This window comes from Camarhynchus parvulus, chromosome Z, assembly GCF_901933205.1.
Source record: "Camarhynchus parvulus chromosome Z, STF_HiC, whole genome shotgun sequence".
NCBI lineage: Eukaryota > Metazoa > Chordata > Aves > Passeriformes > Thraupidae > Camarhynchus > Camarhynchus parvulus.
In genome coordinates this window covers 29,137,012-29,159,455 of record NC_044601.1, presented here as the reverse complement: position 1 = coordinate 29,159,455, position 22,444 = coordinate 29,137,012, and positions in this window count along the sequence as shown.

Genomic DNA, 22,444 nt, shown 5'->3' with positions numbered 1-22,444 from the left:
TCCACTAATACAAGGTAATTTTTATTAGCTGCCACTGCTGCAGAGCAATACTACTTCTACTAGAAATAGTAGTAGATTTATTACCTTTACTCGTCAATCAAGGTGACAGATTTTCATGGTGCTCTTTTTGAGAGGAAAGTGAGATCTGCAGCACTGTGTAAGTGATTATGTGATTACATCTAATTTTCTTGTTTTCCAGACAAGAGAAAGAAGCCTTTGGCTTGTAAAGTTAAGATAAAGAAATTAAAATTGTCTGTATTAACAGGTAACTAATTTTCCATGAAAATCTGTTTTCCTAGTCTTAATGCTCCTATCTTTCTTTAGCTTTGGGAATTTGTTATTGTGTAGAATAACAAGATCATACGTAGATTAGCATAATAGCAGTTGCAACAATAGTATTTTTTAATAGATCATTTAGTAGTGCTTTGATGTTTTTAACAATCCCTAATGGTTCAGCATTAGAAATTACTCTCTAAGTGCTCGGAAATTAGGCTTTAAAAAGAAAAAAATTGCTCTCATTATAGAAAAGGCACCTATTGATCCCTGTTACAGAATGGGGATGCTATCTCACCCTCTGGTTCTTCTGAATAAATAATGACCTTTGACATAATGCAGCACTGGACAGGTTAGAAATAGCAGCTAGCCTGTGAGAGAGGCTGAGATGTAACAGTTTCTCAGCTAAAATGAAGCTGAGATCTGCTGTTGATGGGGTCGCCTTTTCACTCAGTTCTGCCACAGGACCTAACTAGAATTAAATATATTTGACAAATGACCTGAGAGAATCTTGCTGAAGAGGTTGTTCTAATCAGAGACGAAGAGGTCTGAGATTCTGTAGAAGTCCCCAAACAGGCTGAACTCTGCAGATGTGCCTGAGGTGCTGGGTGTGGTTGTGACAATGGTCGCAAGAGTTTTCAGGTGAGGTGAGAGACGAGAACGTTGACTCCACGTTTAGAAGGCTTGATTTATTATTTTATGATAGATACATATATTATAACTATACTAAAAAGAAAAAGAAGGAAATATTTCCAGAAGCTGCTAAGCTAAGAATAGACTAGAAAGAATTATAACAAACGAGCTGGCTCCGACAGAGAGTGAGAGCCAGCTCTGCTGTGACTGGTCACTGAACCAAAACATCCACACCAGACCAATCACGGATCACCCTGTTGCGTTACACAGCAGCAGATAATTATTATTTACCTTTTGTTTCTGGGGCCTCAGCTTCCCAGAAGGAAAAATCCTAAAGAAAGGATTTTTAGTGAAAGAGATGTTTGCAACCATAACAAGACTCCAGTGGCAGAAGTAGATTTCATTGTTTGTTCAGCAGCAGATCCAGAGCCTTTTGGTACTGATATTTCCTTTTAAAAACACTTAACCAGGGTCTTCGGAATTTCTTTCATACATTCTAGATAAGGATGTGCCTCCCTGAGCTGCTGCAAGGCAGTCCAAAGTACCATCTGCCAGGGGTCTTTGCTGAGCAACACCTGCTACTCTGGCCCTCCACATTCCTTGCTCTCTTCTGAAACCCTCCAGGTGAAGCACAGGCAATGCAGTACTACCTTGCACAGAGATATTAAAAGTCAGACATGCTTTGAAGCAAACATGCTCCTTGTCCCTGTGTGGGGTGGGAGATCCCTTGGCACCTGGAAGAAAAGCGCTTGCACTGGCACATCAGACACACAGGATAACTAGGATTTGCTGGTCTCCTTAGGGCAAGGGGTTCACTGGCACAGCCACATCTGTGCCTGTATCTGCAGCTAGCTCAGCCCAAGCAGGTCAGTTGTTGCTGTGTGGTGCTCCATCTCAAGGCATCACCATCAGGTGAGCAAGAGGCCCTGCAAGTTCCCCATAACTTCTGGGAAGGTGGTTTGTATGGAGATGAATGTCACCTTTTAGGACAAGCTCCACCTGTAACATCACAGGATTAAATACAGTGTGCATTTGCAAATCTCTGCCAGGGTTACCATTTTACTCTCATCCATATTCCAGCTCTACATGGTCTAGTGGTCTCAGCTGTAAGTTTCTGGGGTCTTGCTACAAGCTATGGTCTCTGCTGTTTTCTGATACAGACCTGTAAGAGAGATGTGGTAGTCATCTTTAGTGACTACCCTGAATGTCTCTGGTGTTTATGCTTTCCTGTTGGAAGTAGAAGTATTATCTGTAAGAGCTGCACTGAGATTAATCGCTGTTAGCTATTACCAGAACTAGGCAGGCTTATGTATGCAGAGATTACAAGGTCAAGGAATAAGAAATTAGTAAAAACCACTTGCTGGAAACTGGATCTTGGAAGCGTGAATTTTAGAGGTGAACAAAGGCTTTTAGAAGGTGTGTAATTTCCAAGAAAACAAGAAAAAAATATTTTTGATTTTTAATTAAAATAATTTAAATATTTTTTATTTTTATTTTAACCAGTGTGACAGTATCCTGCCTTTTCATTATGTAGTTGGGCATGAACTTTCACGAAAGGTGTCCACAGACCTTGCAGAACTGAGAGCCAAACTCAAAGCCATCCAAGTGTTCAGATGTGTCATAGGGCTCAATGCAGAATCCTCCGAGAACATGCATTTTCTATCCTGGGGAGTTTAAAATCTAGATTTTGAAATTATACATACATGTTTTATATTAGTTTCATCACCAAAATGTGTCTCCACAGCAGCTATCAAAGCCTTGGGAGATATGTCTTTAAGTCAATGTAGGGAATCTTTTAAAGAGAAAACCTCCAAATGGGATATTTATATCTTCACAGGCTATCTTTAGGTGCCATTTGTCAAGTTCTTGCACAGTGTCTCCCAAACCTCCTCTTTCTGAAACAGCAATATTCCACACCTCATTTTTAAACTTTGGGAAAACATGGAAAGCTCCTAAAATAATTTTCATTCATTTCTCAGAGCAATAGCATCAATGCCAGTAAAATGAAATTGAGCCATCCTGAAACTGAGCCTCCTCAAAGGCAATTTTGGAATAGCTTTTTCACATCAGCTGTTAAGCACTTGCAAGGACTGTAGGTTCCCAGCCTTATTGTTTGCTGTGAGAAGAGAAGGGCAGCACACCACACTTGGGATCTGCTGCATGTTGAAATAATGTCTCCCTGCACCACAGCATCTCTGTGGGGCGGCAGAGGATGTGAATGAAACAACAGAGTGTGAGCAAGAGACTGGAATTGTATGTAGGGCTGACACAGGGTCTGGGAATGGAAAGGGAGACACAGCAGGGCACTGTCAAAACAGATGTAAAGCAGAGGGTGCCACAGCTGTGCATGTGTCAGGGGAGAGTGCAGATTTTTGAGGAGTGGTGGGAGAAAAACAGAGAAAAGCACATGCAATCATTCTGCATAGAAGGTATAATCGTGCTAATGAATAAGACGAGAAAGAGCAAAGCAAACTTAAGAAACATCCAGAACAGGAGTTCACATAAGACTGGGGACAAGGCTCTCAATCCGTGTGCTGTGATCTCAGAAGGTATTTGCTGGCCCTCAAAGCTGTGAATCCAGAATGCATTGTGTGTCTTTCCTAATGGCAGTAAGTGGGACTGCAGATAAAGACAAAGTAAAAAATACAAAATGGATGGGAGAGGAAGGAAGATGTGCAAAACTTTGTTATGGGTTGTTTTAAGTGAGGAAAGAGTTTTTAAGGAAGGGCAGGGTCAACAGAAGAAATTTCATGCTCAGGTGGACCAAGACAGTTTGCGGCATATAAGGCAAACAAGATCTGACATAAGGGCAGTGAAGATGTTAATGAGCAGGAGTCATAAAAGTATTCCAGTTTTTCCTGTCTCCTGCACTTGGAAGAAGAAACATGGAATGCTGCCAAACTGGCAAAAGCTGAAGGTAAATCACTAGACGCTTTCAATCAGCAGTCTAAGTAATTTGCTTTCATGATCTCAAAAGAAAAAGAAAGATACAACTTCCCCTCTGCCACTGAAAAAGCAAATATTTTATTGATAATTTATAAAAATTTATTAAAATAATTGGAAAATGGATTAAATAGTAATTTATAAAAATTTATTAAAATAATTGGAAAACTGATTAAATATCTGAAGACTAGAACTTGACTATTAGGAGGTGAACAAGATGACACAGGAAGGTGTAACCCAGTTGAGACCAGTAACATTACTCCTGACGAAAAAAAATGGAAAAATTGGTATAGGATACAATTTGTAGAGAAATAAAGCATAGGAATATAATTAATGCCAGTCAACATACCTTTATACCAAATATATCTTGTCAAATACGATTTATTTTATTCCTTCAGATAATAAATCTCATTGATGAAGGCAGCTATTGAGGTATATGGTTCTCTGTAATGATATTAATCTTATATCACTGCCTTTTTGATATAGAAAACCATGGTATTTGACACTGAAATGTGCAGGCACTAAGAATTGGCTAGCTGACGTAAGTAGTTTTTAAGGGAAAGATGATAAATATGGGTTCTTACAGCATGTTCTAAAAAATTGTCTATTGAGCCTATTTGATATCTTTCCTAATACCTGAAGGAGAATACAAACTCCCTGAAAAGTACAGCTGACACTATGTCAGACAAAATGTCTGCAAAACCACGTGCAAAAAACTGCTGTACAAAAGGAGCAATCAGGATTATTCAGCAGGCCATTTGAAGAAAAATGTTACTGTTTGGGGTAAGGCTGTGCAAGTTTGGATAGGGAATGGTGGCCTTACCTGCAGGATGTGGGATTACAGCCTGGAAAATAGCTTGGGGATCAAAATGGATAAAACTACTGAAATATTTAAACACAGTTGTTGCCACAGCAGGTGGATGTAATGTTGCCTTTGGAGATATATGCAACTGAGAAATGAAGTCTAGAAAAGCTATGCTGAAAATTCAATATAGGAATACAATGTTTGCCCATGACCACAGAAAATATTTCAGAAACGAGAAAAGGGTGTGGGAATTGGCAGTTGGGGAGAGAGAGGCAAAAACTATCTTGAAATGTGGAAATTGGACCTTTACTTTGTGGTTATATGGAAATGTTTTTGGATTAGCTGCAAATACAAATTTTTGAAAGACTGAACTCAGGTGGCTTGATTTTTACCTATCCTCATTCAGAAAATATGACTGTACTTCATTATAAAATAGTTTATTCCCCTAGAAAAGGAAGAAAAACCTAACTGAAATACCTTTCTCTCTGTCTGCTTATTTCTAGACGGAACATAAATTTAAGAAGAAATTCAGATTACCTTGCCCAATATCCCCTGTAGAGATAAATTTGGAAAGCATTCAAGAGATTTCTTTTTTCCCCCACCTCCACGTGGTCCCTCCCTCTGATGTCTAAAGTGCCATTAGAGCGCAAGTACCAGAGGGGAGCTCTGAGTGTAGAAAATAAAGGTAACAGGGAACTAATAGTTAAATGTCAGATCAGAATTTCAGGGTAAAGGAGAGGAATGTGTGGTTTTAACCATGTTAAAACAAAGCCATATAAGAATTTGTGTCTCTCTTCAGCTGTCTCTGAGCAAAGGTGGGAGACCTTTCTGGAAAACTGCTAAGTCAAAGAGTTTGGGGACTCAGCAAGAAGTTAACATGAAATATTAAACAACTTGAGTTCCACAGGAGATCTTGACACAACATCTGACCATGTTTAATCTTAAGTGTGGTAACTAAGGAGAGGCTCATTGTCCAGTAAAGCATGTAGGAAATGGTATCATTAAGAAGTCCCAGTCAGAAGTAGATCTGAAAGAGGCGCCATATGAGGCGAAACCACAGCCTGCATTATGTCAGGGAGACTGGAATTGAGCAGGGATATTTGGCTGTGCTACCTCTGCTCAGTCACAGGTTTGGCATGTGACATTCATCATGGCTCAAAAATGCACCTCAAGGTTTGGGTATATCAGCCTCCTGGGAGGGCTTCACTCCCATCTCGTGTGCAAAGAAAGATTTGTACCTACTTGCTCATGACTGTATGTTATGAAAAGCAGGACTGTGGGAAGCCTTATCTGAAATACCACAGAAGCTGTTCAGTCCTTGTCCTCACATTACACCCGTCATGCTGCACAAGCCTTTATAGCTGATAGTTTATGGCTCAGTATCGTTAAGTGTGCATAAATATTTTCAAGACTTCACAATGCTTCTCCAACACCTGCTCTGTTGTTTCTATTCAGCATTGAACCACACCCTCTTACAGAAGGGAATTTAGTTATACATTTGAAAATCTTTTCTGTTTTTCTCAACAGCCCTGAAGAAAAGCTTTTACTGGGTTCACAAAATAAAGAATGTAGCTTTAAATTTCCAAGAATAATTCCTTTTGCTAAGTAAATGTAATGTCAAGCAACTGCCTTTATTTTTCCTTATGTTATTCCTTTTGCCTTTGTCCCTTAGGTCCTAGTGACTCAGAGTGGCTTATAAAATATGAAGAATAACATTCAAAGTCTCTCAGAGAATAAACAGTATTATTTCCTGACAAAACTGCACACTGACAATTATTGAGCAACAGCATGACATGCACAAGATATAGAAACCCTAAAAATGGATCTGACGTGATTGTAAGACTCCCACACAAACCAAGAGTATAAGAAATTCACAGGTAGGACTCAGTTAAACTCTCTTCAACCTTGCTACTCAAGGTTGCTAAGGAAAAGAAATGTTTTGGGGTTTTTTGACATAGGCTAATAACATGAGCAACAGCTTCTCCATACTAGCAGTCCTTTGCTTTTGGGAGTGAGGATTTTATAGTCTGACATTTAAATGTCCAGAGAATCAGAGAAATTAATCTTCCAAGCAGATACACAGCAGAATTGCCCAAGTACCCACATGTGTTTGGTGCCTGTAACTTCCCATCTTTGCTAAGATTTCTGTTGTATGGTAGTGCTTGGGCCTCTTTTCTCTCATGAATACCTGTGTCTCAAACTGATTCTTTCTTTGTCCTCTTGGACTCTTCCTTTCTTTTTCTGAATGTTCATGGGACTTTCACCCCTCTCTCCATCCTCACTTGGCATGGATTTAACTTTAAATAATCTTTAACACAGATTTAACTTTAACTTTATTTTGCAGATAGCTCTGTCTCCTGCCTATCTAATTTGAATCAACTGCTTTATATTCTGTTTCTCTGCAAGTATCACTTCATTCAGGAAGGTATTTTGGTTTTGCTTTATGATATGTTCTTGTATTGTCAAATGTAACATGAACAAAATGGAATTCCAAAGATGTCCTACTGGAATTCATCCTATTCTAAATGGATATTATGGGGAGCAGCAGTATGATGCCCAAGAATATTAGACAAAAGCTCCCAAACTTCCAGCCACAAGCACCAAAGTAGGCAGGTGTGACATCCTGATAAATGGAGAACTACTTAACATAGGGGAGTGTGGTTTTATCTGTTTTTCCTTTCTGCCACTCTGGTACACCAAAAAGGACAGCTTCCCACTGCCCTCTATTCTGGCAGGAACACCTTTTCAGGAGCTGGACTTGTCTGTCTCCCATTTTTACACTGTCAGTCCCTTTTAATCACCTCCCAGTGCTCTTCACCCATTCTCTATATCTACCCTTTTTATTGTCTGTCATGTTTCTCCTCTGACTCCATCTCTGTGGGCTCACAATTGATGAGAATAAAGCTGGTGGCAAAGCAGAGCATTCCTTCTCCTAGTATGCCAGCAGTACTTAGAGCAGTTAACAGCAGATCAGTTCTCTGCAGCAGAGAAGGCAATTATTGTCCTGTACTCAGCAGTGATGAGGTCTTCTTTAGGAAATTAGAAACAAACTGGAGAGTCCACAGGAGGAAGAAAGAGCAATTAAAGGTGAGAAAGTCTGTAATCAGAAAATTTTGAAAGAGCACAGCTTTCTGAGAGAGAGAAAAGGAAAGAAATAAGATATCCTTCCACTGCACATTTTTTAAGAGGTCAGTGAATAATTGTTAGCATCATCCCTGGGAGGGTGAGGCAGGTAACCTGCAGTGAAGGAGAGCTGCCCTCACTTTCCTCTAACTGATGTGCAGAGGTGCAGGGGTGTAGAACAGGTCAGGTTTTTGTCCTGCCAAAAATTGGTAACCACCAAAATAATAGGTGCAGCCCAGTAATATCCATCCTTCGCCAGCTGCAACCAAGCCTGACAGAGGAGCAACACTTTTCTGTCATGGTGTGGGAGTTTGTCACTGTGACATTTCCACACAGTCCACTTGTGGCCTTGAGTATCCAAGAAGGCAATGTAGGGCAGTTTTCTGATCCTTTCTGGGATGGATCCCATCATACAAAGTGTCAGAACAGTTGAATTTTCACCTGCATGCAAATTTAGTGAGTTCGCTTTACTCTTCAGTTTAATTGGACAAAAAATCCTATTTGAAACAGTGCCCATATTGCAATTAAGGCATAGCTCCGGTGTTTTGTATGACAAAAGCCTAAGCAGTACTTTGATAGGCTTGACAGCAATCTGGTCTAAAAAAGGTGCCCTGACCTCACAGTTACTTTCTGCTGTTAGCCTGCTCCTCCACCACCTCCCCAAGCAAATTTTTGTGATTTGTCTGTGTGACTCCTTTTGAAGACTCAGCACAGATTGCCCTTCTCCGACTCCAATGAGAATGGTGAAATCTTTCTGGAACTGTAGAAATAATGCTTGTTAGAAGGTCCCTGAAATAAATGGCCAGGGTAGGAGGCTAGAAATCAACTTCACTGGGGAGGCCTGCCTTTGGAAACTTTCTGCAAAAGTGCTGTTTTTAACTGGATGCGGTTATGAACTTGCAGATATCACATGCTGCCCACAGCTGGTTAATCTGTCACACTTTTTCTGGTGAGATTGTTAAGAATCATTTGAGCAGGAGTATGCACAGCTCTTGACAATGCTCTGGGATGTAATTTGCTTCATCATCAATTCCTCCACAGCTGTAGAGAATGCCGGGACTGCTTCCAGCCTCCTGTAACGTCAGTAAGAAAGAATCCTGCTCAGATCTGTTGCCTATTTCTGCAGCTCCAGACCCCTAAGCACTTTCTGCCCCTTGCAGACCAAATGTTGCTGTCACATGTGACAGTTTACACTACATACTGATCCAAAGCCCTGGTGATTAACTCCTTGCTAATGGAAGGAGCAGTAAAACCTGACACAGAAAGAGAAGAAGAGATCACACTGACCTTCTGCCATGTTCATTACCAGCAAGGTTGAAAGAGGTGTTGATGATCACCGTGTGTGATCATCTCCACTCTATCAGCTGGAGAGTCCCACACTAGCCATATAGGTTGTTTAATTGCACCCTGCCAAATTCAGATCACTCAGTTAATTAAAAGTAACTGAGAAAGCACAATGGCTTTTCTAGGCCAGTAGCATTTCTGGCAAAAGGAGTTCCGTTTTTAGATTTCAGCAGGAGGGATGCTGAAACATAAAACGAGGTTTTGCTGCACCCAGGGTCAAGTTGTGCAGTTTTTCTCTACCAAAAGATCTAGTGTTTTATGCTCTATCTTCTCCCAGATAGTATGGATATACTATGGAGGGAGTGAACTCCTACTTTTTTCTCTCCTTATTGATCCAGCTGCATCTTTGGTGGGGAGCAGGGTTGGCAGGTGGAGGATGCAGGGTTTGTTTGATAAAATCCTCCTTTGCTGATAGCAAACAGAGTGTTGCTGCTAGAATCTGAGCAACTTCTGTGGGTACAGGCTGGTAAATGTTTCCATGTGATTTCATATGTTCTCTTCACACACAGTTAAAGGGAAGTACAAGAAAACAATAGGCATTTGCTTTTGTTCATAAGAGATATATGTTAAAGGATTAGCTTTTAAAAATGCTTCTAAGAAGTAATGACTGTATGAATGTGGTAAACTGTAACTAAAGTATTTGGGGATTTGAAATGGATTTGAAATAGATTTTGAGAGCAATGACTTGTACTTTTACATTGAGTAAGAATATAGGTTCAGTGTAAGTAAAGGTAATTGCTTAACTACTGCTATTCTCTTCCTGTCCACAAAAGCTATTGTTTATTTAGAAGTGAAGAAAATAAGGAGTGGCTGGAGATGTGTGCAATATTGCAAAACAAAAAGACAGTTGGAGAGAATATGTTTGCTAATGAGTAAGATGTTGAGTGATTCACAGCAGTAAACAGTCTCAGCTCTCCTTTCATGTGAAGAAGCAGTGGTAAAATGTCTTTGTGTGTGTCGCTGAGAGTGGGGGAAAGGACCACATGCCTTTGCCCCAGAGCAGAAGATTTTGGGTTCTCAACTGCACTCTGAGTTTCTTGCAGGAACACCTGGCAAAAAATTACTTAAAAACCACCATGTTTGCACACGTGTTCCTGCAGTTCTCACCATCAACAACCATCTTATATATGCTTCAGCAATGCACAGTAGAATTTGGTCAGTGTGTTGCATAGGTCGACCACACCCAATAGCAGAGCTTTCTGGCAAGGAAAACCACTGCATTTAGAGACATAAAAGTGATACCTCCCTCCTCCCACTTTTCCAGCCTGTGTTGCAGAGCAGCACTTGAACTGGTGTTATTCCCCTAAAACATGCCCTTTACTGTCTTCCAGATGCTGGGACCATCAGGTACCTTGGGAGAATTTTCTTGTTTTCTCCTCTTCTCTGTTTTTATCTGCTAAGGAGACAAGATGGGAAAGAAATACCCACGTACAACTACATGTACAGGACATATAGAGTCACTGTCTTTAATGTATAATTAACGTTTGGGGGGTGAAAGTGGGCTTTGAGAGCAAAGGTTTTTAAGGAGGCTGCCATCATTCAGACTGAATAGTTATAGTCTCTCCTCCTGCTGAACAACTGCATAACAACATTTAGCAAGTCCTGAAAGGCATGAAAAGCAGCCGGCCCTCTCTGGAATACTTCTCTCAATGAGATGTCTGTCAGTCACTCTGAAGAGCCCAGGGTGGCAACTGACATGCCTGACCCGGCTCATCCCAATACTGAATGCTACACAGGCCGTGAAAAACCAACTGGAAGTACAGTGAGCCCTGGAGATTGAAGGCAGGTCTGGCAGAATGCCAGGAGAATGTGCGTGTCATGGTTTGACGCTGGCACAATGCCAGTGCTCCCATCAAAATACCTTCTCCCTGGTGTCTACTGTGAGATGTGACCAGGAATAGAGCAAATCAGGCTCCAGCTTAGGAATAGAAGGAAAAAAAAAAACTTTATTAACTTACAATATATAAAAGAAACACACAGAACTCAGGATGAAAACCTTCCAAACATTCCTCCTCCCCCCAACCAAGTTCCCAATACATCACAATAAAACAAAACCTTGGACTCTCAATTCAGTTGCCACCCCTCCGATCACCAACTCCCAGTCTATCAACCACCCTTCAGATAATCAATTCTCAGTTCATCAAGAGGAGAGGAGTCCCTCTTGTGCCATAGGTTTCCGCTGGAAACACAACTGAGACCTCTTGCGTTTCCTGTCACTCGTGGCACCGCCCGGAGATCATTGCCATCGTGACATCTTCCTTCCATGTCCAGTGCTCTCACCACTGCACATGGACCAGAGCTACTTCTAGGGTCGTCTTTTTAAGAATGCTTTGTCCAGCTCCAAAAAGAGCACAGTCTCTCACTTTTGGGACACCTGTCCCCCCAGATTTCACCCCTGGGGCTGAGGGGTACCAACACTGAACTCTCTTGGCTCTGAGCCATTGCCTCCCCCTGGATGCAGTCTCTGTGTCACAGGAAACACGATTCTGTCCATGGCCATAGAAGAAAAGTCCAGCCAAAGGCCACTCCATCATCTTCTGCCACCTAAAATTCTTCTCAACTTCTCTCGGACATCTTTCGCTTGCACAAACTTTCATCACATTTGTCCATTTCCTGCTATTCTTCTGTATCTCTCTTCTCATTCAGAAGGAGGATTAGCATTTGTAGGTTTTCTATCACCCAAGAAAAGGGTTAAAAATCTCAGGCTCTGCCCGTCCAGAACTCCCACGCTGCCCTGCGGGCACCTTCTCACTGCACCTCCCCTTTCTCCTCCTCAGCCGGCCATGCTATCAAATTTCAAGGTAGCCAGGCACAGGCACAGGCACAGGCTCTCCCTCTCTCTGTCTCCTGATGGTGGGGGTGGCTGCCTGATGCCTCCCCGTGCTCCTCCACCCTTCCACACCCTTCCATCCTCAAGCACCTCTTCACCTCCCCTCTCTGTCCAAGGCCCTACCTCACACGGCTGCATGGCTTCCCCTCTCCTGCCCAGCCAGCGGCTGGGCCTGTGTTCCCAGAGGCGTATCCATGTCCCCAGTGGCCACACCAGGTGCCAATATTCAGATCTGAATACCCATTGGTTTGACCACAGCATCCCAGTAAACTCACTTGCTCTCAAACCACGACCATGTGCCATTGCCTCCTGAAAGGGTCTGGCATGGTTATACAGATTTCTGAAGGACAAAGCCAAGTCTGCTGACCTGGCAATGTGATCATACATTGATGTGCCGATGCAATGCTCTGTCTCCTAAAAATTAATTGCCAGATGTAAGACACAGGGGAGAGGGGATTTCAGGTACTTCAGGATGGGATCTAACACAACTTACCTTTTTTCAGTGTACAGTTTCAGCAGCAGGATTGGGATTGTTCATTGTTCGTACTAATTTCAAGTTTAGAAACATTTTTCCTTTATCTGACTGCTGTTGGTGAATTGTTGCACCAGAGGGACAAATTATGTAGTAGGTGCTCAGATATGATGTTTTCTAATGAATGAGACTTTAAATCATACTTCTGGAAGGACTCCATGTAGCTTTCAGGTTCTCAATAAACTCCCCCACTAGAATCCTCCCCTCCCCTTCTTTTCCTGTCTCCAGCCCCATCTTCCTCACCAGTACCCTTCCTCTCTTTGCCTTCCCTCTGCTTTGGTGGAAGGAAGCGTAACTGTTACAAACTTGGATGGTAAAAGCAGCTATTGCCATTGTGTTCACCACTTATCTTTCACAGGTCAAGGACGGTTGTGTGAGATTAAATTAAGAAAATGGGGAAAGAAGTAGCTGTGAACAAACAACCCTGAATTTGTGCACCTTGCACAATGCATGCAGGAGTTCCTGGCGGAGCCGGGTAGCTTGTCTGTATTTGGTGGTTGTCTTTTCTGTCCAGGCTGGATGCTCTACTGGAAGCCTAGCTTGTCATGTTGCAGTAAGAGCAGTGACTCTCCTTGGCTATGGCACTGGGGTGGCCATGGCACAGGCTGCCAATCCCAGCAGATGATCTAAAGGTGAGACCAGCTCTTTGTCACACAACTGTCTGCACTACCCAAATGCTATGAGGACTGAGGGGCAAACATTTTATCTGTCTCTGTGTGTCAGGATAAAATTTATGTTTCCTGCTGTGGCACTGTGCTGATCTCTTAGGCTGCATACAAAGGTATGACAGGTAAGACAGTGCAGTGGGACTGAAGGGATCCCTGCCACCTGAGGAAAGAGTGTGCTTTCTGGGCAGCAGTAACCTCTGGAGATTGATTCCATAGGTGGAGATCAAGGATGAAAATTTCATCCATTTGGTAGATTATAGAATAGCTGTATGATATGGAGAGCATCCAGTTTTGTTGTGAAAGATGAAAAGGAAAGTTTCTTCCCATCTTGTCTGTTCTTATCCTACTGCCAGGTATTGTTGCAAACTGACAGGAAAAACAATAGCCGTATGAACATTAATGATGCAGCAACAGATGCAAAAACTCAGGACAATGCCAGAAGAATCTGACACATACTTTCCTGGATGCTGATCATGATGCTTGGTATATCCAACACGCTGTGTTACAAAAATCTTTAGTTTCCAAAAAGGTTGGACTATTAATGCCAGGCCCCATGTACATGTCTTCTGCCAGCCTTGCTGTCTTGGCTGTTTTACCAGTGCTTGGTCTACAGTTCTTGGTCATAAAATGGTTGCATAAATCCGGCTGTTTTCTGAAAAAAAACCAAACTATGGTCAAATTATGACTTGCTTTTGACCAAATATCCCTACCATAGCCTGTTTGTCCCATAATTCTGTTGCCCCATAATTCTGTTTTCTGGCTTTAAAGCTGGTCTGCATTTTAGGCTGGTGATTTCCTCTGGGGCTGTGAGAAATTGTAGTGGGTGCCTATCCCATCCTAGCAAATAATGACCTCTGCATGCCTTGATGATTATGCTTTCCACAGTGAAATGACTGTACCACTTCCCTGCTGAAGCAAGTGTTTGTACAATCCCTAAATATATGTATTTATGACCAGAGGCGCTTAGACAGCTGACTCCCAGCCTTCTATAAGGCTCTTTCACTGTTTTCTGCTCTCTTCTTTCTCATTTCTCCTGAGTTCTTCTAAGTCTTCAGCTTAGCACAAAATTAGTTTTAAGAGAAAAATAGCCATTGAATGCTTCTCACCTTCATCCTAAGTGGGAAACTTGAGCTGTTTCAGTGCTGAGGATAATTTCTCTGTGGATTCTGTTGCCTGAAACTGCTCATGGGTAAAAAAAACAGCATTCCTTTTAATCCATTTTCACATCACAGTCATCACACCTCTCCAAAGCACTGCAAAGCTTCACAGAGTTCCATGTTTAGCAGTAGACAGTACAAGTCTGTTGATGTTAGCTGCCACAGTGCAGACATAACTTGAGAAAAGCATCATCATTCTTTCTCTGTGAGGTCTTTAGTCAACACTTTTGTACTTTGTTTCCTCTTCCATGAACAGCACAAATGGGGATGTGCCTTGCAGGAGGAATCCGTGAGGGTCAAGTGGCTTCTGTCCGCATCATGCTTCATAAGACTCAGTAGCATTCCAGTTTATTCTGACAAGATAAATATAGAGTTGCATTTGTGATGTGAGTTTAAATCTCTGCTGTGTGATTTTTCAAGGAGATTTGTCTTTAGATGGTCTTACAGATGTTTTGTGCTTCCAGCTTTATTGTGAAGTGTCTGCACTTTTACTCTGGGATAAAAGTCATGTCATAACTAACCACCAAAACTGCTTCAATACCTCCTCTGAGGAGTTTGTGCTTCCTTTGGAAAAATTCTATCTTGTCCATCTTGATGTGATGGTACATTGTCATGCTACTTTTTCAGAATGGCTAAAATGGTGTTAGAGGTGAAAGAAATGTCTGCCCTTTTGATTCTTTTTGTGAGAAAAACATTGATTCCTTTCCTCTGTCTTAAGGCAGATGTAGTCAATAGCTCTGAAGAGGATTGAAAAGGTAATGCAGACATGAATTAAGTTCAGTGTTTGAGCTGTGTTTCTTTTGGAAGGATGCTGGAGTTTGTCAGCAGACTATCTTGGAATAGCCATTGCCAGGAAGAATATTTAATGATGCTTCCATGAAAGTTATACTTTGAAACAAATATCTGTAGTGTAAAAGGAATGTGTGAAAGTTCTCTCGTGTTTCTTTACTCTTTTTTTCCAACTTGGTCTGCATTAAGTTGGTGTCGGCAACTTTTCACTGTGTCATAATCTTCATTCTGATAAATAGGGCACTTTGGGTAAAAAGTTGTTTTAGAAAAAAATTGTTTAATGAAGCAGGAAGACCTGTTTCTAGCTCTTCATTTTCTTTTCCTGCATCAAGAATTTTCTCAACTTTCCCTTTAACAAGTCAGTCTCCCTTCGCCAGGGCACGTGTCAGTGTCTCTTCAAAGCAGTGGGATTTCTAGTCAACATATGCCTCAAATATATGTTTTCTGAACATATATTTTAATAAATATTCTGAATACTTGGGCTATCTGGGTCCCTGCTTTTTTCTGACTCCAGTGGTACATTTGTGCTCTGTGGAGGGGCATCAAAGCATGAACACCAAGTATCTGCTCCATCCCAGCACCCATCACATCACCCACCCTAAGGATTGTGTAAGAGCAGAGAAGACTATCTGTTTAGGCCTAATGGACATGCTTGCTGAGACAGGGACATGCTGTTTCTGCATCCAGACATGTGCCCATCCCTCTCTTTGCATGACCCTGAACCTCACTCAACATTGAGTCCTCCTTCCCATGACCATCCAAGCTGGAGATTTAACAAAAGGGCTGACTCAGTAGGATGCCTGCTCTGAGACTGTTGATGGTTTTAGTTTACAGCCCTGTGATGTCTTGGGTTAGAGAAAGGGTGTGTAGAACTCAAGTAAGACCCTGTTGTAAATGCTTGAAAGCATTTTCTGTATCGCTTTCCCTAAATGTTGCCTGCATGCTCCAAAGAAATGTTGCAGCCTTGGAAAGATGTGGATGTACAAGGTATTGTACGTTGCTGTGTGTAGACATCTGACATCTGTGAACTGTTTCCTCCCTGTTTTCTCAATTTTCCTCTTCCTTTATGTAACCTGACCTAATGTAGTGTCATTCAAAAAATGCCTGTGGAAGGATATGTGGAAGGCTATATATGCATATCCTGTTAGCTGGTATTTAGCATAAAATCAAGGGCAAGTGATGGGAAATCTGATCACCCAGACTTACATACAAAAACCCTAACAAGCAGGAGGTAACAGACAGTACCAAAGTTCAGATATCACTAGTTGCTGGGCAGGAGGCACTCCTTGGAGAAAGTTAGACAGGAGAGACAGGAAGGGAAAAAATGAGGTTGCCATGTGTCTCAAGGGAGAGAGAAAACTTTGTATGGGATATTTTTGAGTCTTGTAGGATTGTGTAAGAGATTTTTACAAGATGACAGGGGGGATGTGTGTTACTTACAAGATGTTCAAGAGAAGGGCCAAGGTAGGAAGTGTGGGTCCATTACGGTGGATCCTGGAGCAACAGGTCTGGTGAGCGGATGGTGTGGGAAGAGTAAAACAGAGTGCAAAACAGGTTGCTGACCACAGATGTTGTGTGGCTGAATCCTGCACCTGGACCGCAACCTGCCCTGCTGTGGTAGGTAACAGCCTCTTCTTATTTGTTTTTACCATCTCACTCTCCCTTCAGGGTGCATTTGTGTGGGTCTGAGTGCCGGAACACAGACTGAAGGTCTCTCCTGGGTTACAGTGTGGGATGTAACCAAGCTATGCATTCTTCTCCCACCTACATTTTTCTGGTGAACTGTGAATGGTAGGTCTCTTGCAACAGTTGCCTAGTGCACTGAACCTTCCTGCCTAAATCTGACCATACAATCTGGGCACTCTGGGGACCTGGGACATCACCACCACTGGACAGATGCAGAGGAGGACCCAGACTTTCCACAGGACCACCAATTTTGATAAGACTGCAACTATCACTTCAACAGTGCAACCACCACCCTGGCCAACAGGGTGACAGGTTTTACTTTGGCTTTGTTGGGTCTAAGCTACTTTTCCTTTATCATTGCATTTTTTGTAATCTTTCTATTAAATTATAACTCCTACCTGAAATATCTCTCAAGATATTTGTGTGGGGTCAATTTCTCCCACTTGTTTACTTTCAAACCAGTAAAAGGTCATAAAGGTCCCGTGTTTGAAGTGTCATTAGCTGGGAAAGAATGAAAGGTGTGCAATTTTTCCTAGAGGATTTCAGGTGTCTGTATATGTTTGTGTGCAGCAGTGCTGTGAGCACAAGCATTCTGCTAGGAGCTCAGGCTGGATTTGCTCATGAGGAAGAGACCTGCACCAGGAGAGGCCCACGTTAAATATGATGACTGGGTAAATACACAAGGTTCGTGTGAGACCACAATCTGTTCTTAAACAGTCATGTAGAACAGTGTGAATCAGCATAGGATAAATGTGTCATTTGAGGCAAACCCTATGAAATAATACAATGCCAAAGCCAGATCTTGCCACTAAAAACTTTTGTTCAAACAGCCTCTGTCATATCCCATATAACTGAAATATTCAGATTGCCTTCACTGACCTGAAAAGAGCTGGCAACATCTTCAGTGTCTTTATGTCTATCTGCCTGTCCTTCTGGACATGAAGGGAAATGATTCTGTGGGTCCATTTGCAGATGCACTCTATGAGAGCTCATAGGTTAAGGCTTCAAGAGAGTGGTGTTCCTTTGGAGTCAATGTCAGAGCCAATATTTTCATCAATGATGTGGATGATGGACAAAATGCACTTTCTGTCCTTTGTGGGAGACAAATTTGGGATGAAAGCACATTGTTGATATACTGGATGTACAGTTGCCGTTACAAGAATATAATAATCTGGAGAAATTAACTGACAGGCCCTCAAGAATTTCAGCAAAGGAGAGTGTGAATTTCTGTCTGTGTCAGAATAACTACAAGCAACAATTTCAGCTGGGTTCTAACAGAATAGGGAGGACCTTTGCTAAAAAGGAACCTGATGATGGACAGCAAGATGAACAAGAACCAGAAATGATCCCTTGAAGCATTTACAGATAACCATGTATTTTATTACATTATGAAAATTGTAGTCAGCATATAGAGGAAAATATTTATTTCCTGTGTTCAGCAGATTTGAGGCCTCATCTAGAATATTACGTAAAATTTTGGGCTCTTCAGTGTGAGTGAAATACTGAGAAACTGGAGTGACTCCAACAGAAGACAGGGATTAGGTTGAAGAGTTTGGCAGAGAACAAGGTGTCTATTGGGAGAAGATGGATTTGTTTAGCCCAGAAGTGAAATACTAAGAGGGATTCTAATTTTGGGGGTTTTGTTTGACAGCCATCTGAGCACGACCCAACAGTCCAGCGACAGTGTGGCCAGCAGGACCAGGCCGCGGTACTCAGCTCTGGTGAGGTCACACCTCGAGTCCAGTTTTGGGCCTGTCATTACAAGAAGGACATTGCAAGAGCTGGAGCATGTCCAGAGAAGGGCAACGGAACTGATGAAAGATCTTGAAAGATCTGGAGCACAACCCAATGAGGAGTGGTCAAGAGAACTTGAGGTGTTTAGTCTGGAGAAAAGGAGGCTCAGATGTGGCTTAATTGTCCTCTACAACCACTGGAAAGGAGACTTTAGACAGGTAGGCCTTGATCTCTTTTCCCAGGCAACAAGAGACTGTATGAGTTGTATCAGGGGAGGTTTAGGTTGCATATTAGGAAAAATGTATTTTCCCAGAAGGGTTGCCAATCACTGGAACAGGCTGGCTAGGAAGCTGTTGAGCCACTGTCCCTGGAGGTCTTTAAAAGAGGTTAAAATGTAGCACTGAGGGACATGGATTAATGGCGGTCTTGGCAGTATTGGGTGAATAGCTAGACTTGATGATTTTAAAAATGTTTTTCAACTTAAATGATCATATGATTCTGTGATTTTTATTCCCATCTTAAATTGCCCATTGGAAGGGTACAGAGAAGAAAGAGATAGTCTCTGCTCAAAGGAGCAGGGTGAAGGGATGAGGAGCAATGGAAACAAGTTTCAGCAAGGGAAGTTTTGACTGAACAGTAAAAAAAAAAAAAGTTCACCTGAAATCAGGATTGCCTTAGACAGGGACCAGACTGATAAGTTCATTGAGCCATGGGGATTTTCAAAATCAGGGTGTTGCAGTGAAGACCCCCAGAGGCCTCATTCAACATAAATTGTTCCATGATTCTCTAAGGATTCAACAAGTAGAATTTCTTGATTTCTGGCATGCATCATTGCAGATTGAGGGTGTATGGCTTCCCTGAGTGCTCAGAGGTACAGTTAGGGGTCATCCTCACAGCCCGTGCGCCCTCTGATGGCACTCCTGGCATGTACATAAGAAGGTTCTGGAGAAGGCATTTGGGCAGTGTCAGAAGCCTTGCAGAGTGGCAATAATTGATTGCAGATAGCAAAATGCTATCTGTAGGTCATCCTTTGAAAATGAAGGAAAACAAATCCTAAGAGGTTATTTAACTCTTGAGTCAGTCTCCAGACGCATGTTGGCTTGAAGATTTTTTACTGGGGATCCCACTACACCTGAAACATAATTGTTGTAAAATATAGTGCATATAAAATAAGATGTAAAAACATTGTCAGTGATTTATTTCTGCAGGTAAGTCTATATGGTATTGTGGGAGCAGATAAGGGGTCAATCATTCCATGCCCTGAGCCAAAATCAGTGTAGAAGCTGTATCATTGTGATATTACTTAGGGAAGAGTCACCACATAGGCACAGGACATTAACTTAGCCCCAGCAGTTTCAAGCTTCCAGTCAGCACAAAAGCTGCAAATCGAGCTCTTTCTGCAAAACTTGATGAAGATATAACTCATCTCTTATTCCCCAAGCAGGCACTACAATAATTTGCTGGCAGTATCTGCATGTACTTTTATTCCCTCTATGCAGAAATTTAGTCTCTAAAGTCGAGGGATGTGAACCAGTTTAAAAACCAAATATTTTTTTGAGATTTTTGTCATCTTCACTATTTTGAGATATTTACTGAAAGGAACATATTCCTAAGGAAAATGAGTCAGGCCTTCTCAGAGAGGAAAGGGTGATGAAAGAAGACTAGGCAAGCAGTTTTTAGGAACTTCTTTTTTTATTTGATTTTTTATAAAGGATGCCATTCTTTTATTTAGGTTTCATTGTTTATGGTTACTTGCCACTCTCCTGAGATGTTTTTCAAGTTATAAATTGCTCGTTGCAAGTTCTTGATATTAAAGATAAGATTTGATGTATGCTGGTTAATTTGGAGTGGTCATATGTGGGGCACCACACGTTCCTGTTCCTTTTTATTCTCTAGATTAGAAATGTAGAACAAACACTTGCCATTCACACTGGAGGCTCAGTGTATGTTCTTCAATTTTCACGTACATCTGCCTGACTCTTTTTATGTTGCTGCCAAATTTTTTTTTTGTTTAGAATATGCAGGGGAGGCAAGTATGCAAATTAATATGCACTGTAGTTATTTATTTGCTATGGATTGGCAGTTCTGGTGTCCTGGTAAATGGAGATGGAGTTTTGATATTAAACACTCTATGCTGTGTGAGCTTTGGCTGATTCAGCAAAAGTTCCTTCAGGCTGCTGCAAATGATTAAAAAAACAAGTATGAAAGAGAATGGACTTCATGCTGGAATAGTTAAGAAATGCCATTTCCGAACTTCAGAGATTTTGGAATAAGCTTGCCGGAAAATTTCCCCACACTATTTTATAACATCACTGTACTTTGGTTTGATAAGACTTGGGGTCAAAAGATGACTTTACTATTAAGGAATGGGAGCTTAAGTCAAGAGAGAATTCAGTTGCTAAGGCAACCATCTCACAACAGTGCAGTACTGCAGAAAATAATAACCATTGTTAAATGATGTAATGAAATTAATGATCTTTTGGAAACATGTTTTGTTTTGATGTTTTAAGCTGCTATGAGGCTAGGCTATTACATAATAATAAGGTTGGGCACCATATTCTTCTATGAGCACCTGTTTTAATTTGCTTGCGACTTTTTTTTTGCTGCTTGAAGAACAATGAGGACCTATCTTTTTTTCCTTCCTCAGACTGGCTGTTTTGAAATGTTTGGTTTTAGAACAAACATTTAAACTTTCTCTGAAATAAGATGTGGTAGGTATGGAAGATGAAAACATGTTTAACTTTAAAATAAATTCTTAAATTATCTCATTGTTGCTCCTACTTGCTTCCCTAACTTAGGTAAGAAATTTGTCGTTCAAGAACAGATTCTTATTTTGGTAAAAAAAATAAACCAAACCAAACCAAATCACTGTTATGTTAATGTTTTTGTTTTCTTCTGATGTGCATCAAGTTGTTCTTAATGAACTGGAAAAGTGGGCTGAATCAGGAAGCTGAAATTCAGTAATGAAAAAGAAATCAAATGCTCAACTACAACAAGAGAATAAGAAAAGGATGAGATGTCAGGCCTTGGATTAGGTTCTCTGGAATATATTTTTGTGAAAAAGCCAGATTTTGTCCTTGAATTTATTGATAGCTTGGTCTGTGAGACAGAAAAGACAATTATCCTTAGGTTGGTAATGCACATGTATGCAATCTACTGCATTACAGTAACGCTTGAAGTTGTATGCCAGCTCTAAGAAGATACAAATTGGAGAGAGGCAAGAGGAAAATGTTAGAAGGCTTAAAACACAAATTCTGAAGAAAGGCTAGAGTTTGATCTAGAAAAAGGAGTGGTTAAACAGGACTTAGTAAATCTTCAAATGTATAGAAAAGATTGAAGAGGATGATCATCAATTGTATCTTGTAGCCAAGTGAAGCAGAACAAAAAGTAGTTTGTTTAATTTAAGGGACAGAAATATAGGTTAGATGTTAAAGGCTTTTTCCTAATTTTGCCATCATTACATGCTGTAATTGAGGCAGTCATTAAACAGAACGCATGAGGAAGTGGTGGATCCAGATCTGACTCACTGGATGCCCTCCCATATAGGCAAACTGGAGGAATATTAGTCAAGGGTAGTTTACATGTTTGTTCTGTCATGGTGCTTGGTCTTATCACTGTGTTACAGTGTGGATTAGTTAAACACACCACAACCTTACCAAGATAGTCTGCCCTTTGAATGCTCTGTAACAGAAATGCTATGAATTTAGGAAAATCAAAATTACTAGCAGCAAGTGTAGTTTCCCAATTCAAATTGTTTTCTTGTTTGATATTAACCCATAACTGAGGAACACAGAAAGTCATGTTATATGTAGAAAGCAGCAGAAAAGAGAACAACCATTCATGGATCATGAAAAAGAGTGAAAAAGAAATAACAAATTTCAGCCTGGTTGAGATATCCAAGACCCTCTGGAGTGTCAGGACTGACAC